The sequence below is a fragment of the Mus musculus genome, chromosome 13 (assembly GCF_000001635.26).
Source record: "Mus musculus strain C57BL/6J chromosome 13, GRCm38.p6 C57BL/6J".
NCBI classification, from domain to species: domain Eukaryota; kingdom Metazoa; phylum Chordata; class Mammalia; order Rodentia; family Muridae; genus Mus; species Mus musculus.
Window position 1 is genome coordinate 105403346 of NC_000079.6, and position 6196 is coordinate 105409541.

Genomic DNA, 6196 nt, shown 5'->3' on the forward strand with positions numbered 1-6196 from the left:
TCACAGTGGACATGAGTTCACTTCATTGTCCATCTCCCCCTCTTCCCTGCAGTAAATTTCCTTATTGTCATAAGACTACAGTAAGGCCACTACTCAGAAACATTTCCTTGAGAACCAATCGTTACCAGCACAGGTGGAAGGTAGGATTCTGTGGTGATTTGAATATGCTTGGCCCTGGAGCTGGCATTGTTAGGAGGTGTCACCTTGTTGGAGAAAGTGTGTCACTGTGAGGGTGAGCTTTGAGTTCCTCCTTTTAGCTGCCTGGAAGTCGGTCTTCTGTTTGCTTTTAGAGCAAAATGTAGAACTCTCACCTCTTTTTCTAGCTCCATGCCTGCCTGGATGCTGCCATGCTTTCCGACATGATGATAACGGACTGAACCTCAGAACCTACATCTAGCCCCAATTAAATGTTGTCTTTTATATGAGTTTTCTTGGTCATGGTGTCTCTTCACAGCAATAGAGACACAAACTAAGACAGATACTAACAGTGAGGAAGCACAGTAAAGACATTGGATGTTTCTGTAGGAGTTGTGGTGGTAGTAGAGATGGTGTGTGTGTATGTAAGAGAGAGAAAGAGAGAGAGAGAGAGAGAGAGAGAGAGAGAGAGAGAGAGGGAGAGAGAGAGAGAGAGAGAGAGAGAGAGAGAGAATAATTGGAAGCAAGGAGACAGATCATCAAGACATACCTTTTCTTTTTGCCAAACACTGCAAGATTTATTTTCTTTTCATGTACTTACACAATCTAGTCTGAAAGACTGAATACAATACAGTCAGAGAAATTGATGACTGAGCCAGACTTTTCATGGGAAAACTTGATGTTAATCAAAAATGACAAAACATGAAAAGCCTGAGGTACCAATTGCTTTGACTGTCTCAAAGACTAGGACAATTTACATAGAAGAGAATGTACCATAAATAACTGCCTGTCTGCAAGGCAGCTGAATGATTTTGCATTAAAACTCTGAGAGGTGGTCAAAATCACTTCTGGGAAAACTGAGCATTGTTGCTGAAACCTGCAGAGTTTTGTTTTTCAGAAACAGAATGCACGTTAGCATGAAGAACATTGACTGAAACAGGTCTGTCCACTTGATCCCTCACAGAGCAAGGCAAGACAGTAGATTCAAGCTTCTAAATTCTGCCTATTAAATCTGCACCTATACACCGAGAGAGCACTCTAGATCCTACTGCTTCCTCTGGAACTTCAGCTCCTCTTACTTTCTAGTCTGATATATAATTGGAGACGATATAGTGAGTTGCTGTCCCTGTCTTCTTTCTTGCATTCCATATATATATATATATATATAAAACCGAAATTGAACTCTCTGAAGGCTAACTTACAAGTCCATGATAATCATCATAGACTGTTTAACCTCCCTCACCAATTTGATGGGATTAAGAATCCCCTAGGGGACAAGAGCTCTGAACATGTCTGTGATGGCATTTCCAGTGAGATTAAATTGAAAAGGGAGAGCCCCCCTGGATGTGGATGGCATGGCCTCATTACAGGAGCTTGACCTGAAAACATGTGTGAAAGTGGGTGAAGAAGCACTGCTTATTCTGTTTCCCTGGGGGGGGGGTGTGCACCAGAGCAAGCTGCCTTATACCTCAGCACCGTGTCTTCCCTGCCATGGTGGATGGTGCTCACAGACTGAGTGAGAGCCAAGATAAACCCTTTCTTCCGTAAGTAGCTTTTGTCAAGGACTTTTGTCACAGCAACAAGAAAAGGAACCAGATACAGAGGCATTATCTTAGTTGCTTACTATATCCTTTTTTTTTTTTTTTTTTTTTTTTTTTTTTGGTCTGCTGAAAAATGCCCAGACAGGGCGGAGTTCCATCCTAGAAATTAGAAACATAGCACAGTACCGGGGTTGCTATTGATGGAACATCTCAGCAAGTAGCACGCTCATCGTCATACAAGAGGACTGGGAACAAGACAGGGCAGTAGATTTTGGAGGTGACATGAGAATGAATCTTACTCTGAAGAAGGATAAAAGGAGCCAGCTGCCTCGAAGCACAGCAGGCAGCATCTGGTCAAAGAGAAAGAGGAAAACTCATTTCCATCCATGCTTTGAGACCTACTCATCCTTTCCTTCTTCCCGAGAAGCTTTGTCTGCTGTTTGACCTTGGAAAAGAGCTGGTTCCATGAAAGCTTGCCTTGCCTTAGCCAGTTATCTCCCTCCCTCTGGTTGGTAAATAGCATTTACTACCTGCAGACTCCTAGACTCTTGCCACCACACACTTGACTCCTGACCACAGCCCCTGCCAGATCTTCCATTGACCTTCACAGCCTTCCATAGTTGCTTATGCAATCAGTACCCACTTGCTGTACAATGGAGGTTGAATTTCAAGTTTTGTCTTGAGATTTACTCCTGTCTCAACTCCTTTGTCAGAGACCAAATAGCCTATTGTCTATAGAGTGCAAATCAACCCTGGTATTTCTTCTTAAGAAGAGTCATGTGTGCTTAGGTTTAGGGTCTGTGTGACTTCCTCTCTCATCTGCTCTCAAATCTCGCTACTTATTCTCTCCTGTGGTTTAGTCCTGATTGTATAATTCTAGTTGTCTTCTCCCAGTCTTGGTAGTTGTCCCCTTACATTAAAGATAATGGCAACTATTTAGCTTCCTACCTGACTTCCCTTTATGATTTTAGTAGCCATCTCTTCCTTGCTGTATTTTTGGAAGCTGAATGGTTCGTATTGCTTAGTACTTTTGTGTAGTTTGAACTTGGAGCTTGTGGGGCCAACCCTTCACATGGTATATATGCTTCTCCCTTACAGGCTTAGTCGTTTGCATCCATGCTGATTCCGTGAATGCCAGGGTGGGCTTCGCTTTGAATTCCTACATGGAAATGTCTCTTTCCTTCTATTAGTTGAAGTGGTTGTGGCCTGATTCAGATTCTTGAAACCAGTTTGATTCTGTCACTGCTCAGGCACATTAGCATGTTAGCCTCCGAAATGACAGCCACTCTGTGCTCTGCAAGGACAGTGGAAACTCATGAAACATCCAGGGACTGAACAAGGAGCCAAGCTTTAAAACTTGAAAGCAGGAAAATAATGAGCCATCACCTCTCTCTTATTGTAGCCAGCATGGTCTCTCTGTTTTACTTGGGTTCACCATTCTTCACACTGTCTTCCTTTATGAGCCTATTTCGCCTTCATCACTTTGATCTGCCATATATAGGCCTATGGTTGGTTCCTAGTGGCTGAAGTATTCACCTGTGTTCCATGCAGATACACACAAGGAAAGGGTTCTTGTGGTAAGAAAATTACCCTCACCCCCTGCTTCAGCAGGTGCCATTAGTGAGGATAACGTCCAAAGAAACCTGCAGGGGATGAGCCTTCTCCAGACATCTCTAATAAAATTAACTCCAGAATCTGACTACAAAGTGATCAACCTAATGGCCCTGCATGGATAGGTCAATAATACTAATAGAAGCAAACTATAGCAATGTGACAGAAGTTATGTTAAATATCTAAAGCTAAAGGTTTGAACCTTGTCAGGTATGCAGGTTTGGCTAAGAAATATATGCTAAAAAGAGTTAACACATTAATGAAATCTAAAAAGACTGGACTGGAAACTGTGGTAAATTTGATTTGATGACTCAATTAATACTAAAAAATCTCCTGCAGGGACAGATGAGGCCAGGCAGTAGATTTGAATTTATTTGGGAAAAACACTTCTAAGTATTGGAAAGTATGCCCAGGGTGTTGTGTAGTTCTATTAAAATATCATTAAGAAACTAATTAGAGAATTATAATTAGCATCGATTAACTCCCCTTTGTCGGAAGAGCAGAAAAGCATAGCAGATATGATTATGTGGAGATGATTAATAAAGCAGATGAGAGCAGACAAACCTGCAAAAGGGCAACCTTCCTAAGACATCATTTCTTCCAGAGCTCTGTGTCCTCCAAGGGCAATATTTCAACCATCAGGGCTGGAGGGAGAAGACACTTAACTTTCCTGAATGCTTGTCTGGGCGACACTAAGCACTTGGTGAGGATGCCAAGACTGGTGTGGCACAGTAAAGGATGTTCAGCTAGAGGCTAATGGTTCATGCTTGGTTTGTATCCTGATGATTGCTAGGGTGGATGTAGGCATACTGTCTCAGCTTTTTATTCCTTGGTTTCCTCAGCTGTGAGATGTGAGACAGTAATTCCACTGAGAAGTTAGAGTAATCTGAAGGTAGGTAGACTTTAAGTAAGATAGCGAAGCACCATGCCTAACATGGTTTTTAATGTGGTGTTACAGTGGTAAGACATTCCACAAAGTAAAGATGCAGGCAGAAAATAGGATCTGGGGTGAAACACAACACACTGCAGTATATCTGAAATATTCCTCCTGGTATATGCTGATAAAACCTGTGGGTAAAGTTTTATGAATTAAAGAACAAGTGTTTGGAGCTGGAGTCTACAGTAATAAGAAAAAAAAGTCAGGATCTCTCTCTCTCTCTCTCTCTCTCTCTCTCTCTCTCTCTCTCTCTCTCTCTCTCTTTCTCTCTCCTCCCTCCCCCTCCCCTCTCCCCTTCCTCTTCCTCCATCTCCTCATTCCTCCCCTCTTCCCCCTACCTTCCTTCCCCTTCCCCTCCCTTTCCTACCCCACCCCTCCTTCCCTCTCTCCATCCCTCCCTTCCCCTTCTCTCTCTCCCACTTCCATTCCTTCTCCCTCCCTCCTCCTCTCTTTCTGCAGTTGGCAAATATTGCTGTACTGTCCAAGTCTTCACTTCATACGCACTTTATTGTTAGTGTCTACAAGTTCTTAGAGACCCTCTAAGGTATTCTCATTTTGTCATGAACATAATGGTCAACAAACTTTGCCCTTTCTTCCCTGGCTGTGTCATTTAGATTATCCATGATCAAAGTTCAGTGCAGAGTTTAAACATCTCATAGACTATTATGACTCTATCTAGATCTCTTCCCCTCCACATTTTTACTCTCTGACTGCCTGAAAGCTCAAAATAATACTCAGAGTCTACCCTTCTTTGAAGTTTAGTTAAAGCATGGCATTCACTTTCCTATGCCTATGTTCTTTATCTCTTGGCCTCAGATCCCAAATTCTTTTACAGGATCATGATGGGCTTCGAGGAATCCCTATATTGCAAAAGAAATCATAAGCAAAACTGTTTAACTGTAAACCGTAAATGGCATTGCCACTTAATGAACTCTCAACAAGTAATGGCATATTATGTTAAAATATTTTCCTGTATTTCTATCATAACATTCTCATAATCCAGGAATTTCATATGTATACAGTCATTTTTAACACACAGTCTACATATACCCATAAAATATTCTCTACAGTATATTAAATATGTCATACTCAATCTAGGACCACTGATTGCATTTGGTTGATATGGCATTTTATTTTGTTAATAATTTTTTATTTTAGTCTTTTATTTATTCCTCTTTCCTCTTGCCCCACCTGTATTGGACTCCCTCCATTTGTCTGGGTCAAATCCTCCTTCAGTTTTTCCCATTTCTCCCTGGATGCCACCTGTATCTTTTGTCACCAACTCTCCAGAGCTTCTTCCCCACCCCTCCTTCTTCAGTTCTTTCCCACTTTCCTGATTTTTGTGATTACTACAAGTTATATATTCACATTTAAAAATTAGTGACTAAGAAACAAACTAAGAGAGAGCACATGCTGTTTTGTCTTTTCTGGGTCTCAGTTACCTCTCTCACTATCATCATTTCTAGTTCCTACCATCGACCTGACAATTTCATGATTTTGGTGTTCCTTACAGATGAATAAAATTCCATCATCTATATATGTCCCATTCTCATGATCCATTAGTCAGCAGAGGGGCATTTAGACTTTTCCCATTTCCTAGCTGTTGTGAGTAGAGCAGCAAGAAGCATGCTGATCAAGCATCTGGAGGAGATTCTGAGTGCTGGGAGCACATGCCATGGAGGGGCATAGCTGGGTCGGGTGTGTAGGAGATTGGTTTCTTTGTGGTTTAGATTTTTGAGAATTCTTTATTTCCAGAGTAGTTTGCTTGTAAATGAAGACAGAATGAGGGGGTCCTCTACCCCATACAGTGTTCAGAATTTGTCATCAGTAGTTTTCTTTCTTTCTCGTAGCCATTCTCATTGAGGTAAGATCAAATCTCAAAGTAGTTTTACTTTGCATTTCCTTAGTTTTTAAGGATGTTGAGGACTTTTTGAGATATTTCTTGGTCAATTTATTTCTTCTTTTGAGAGCT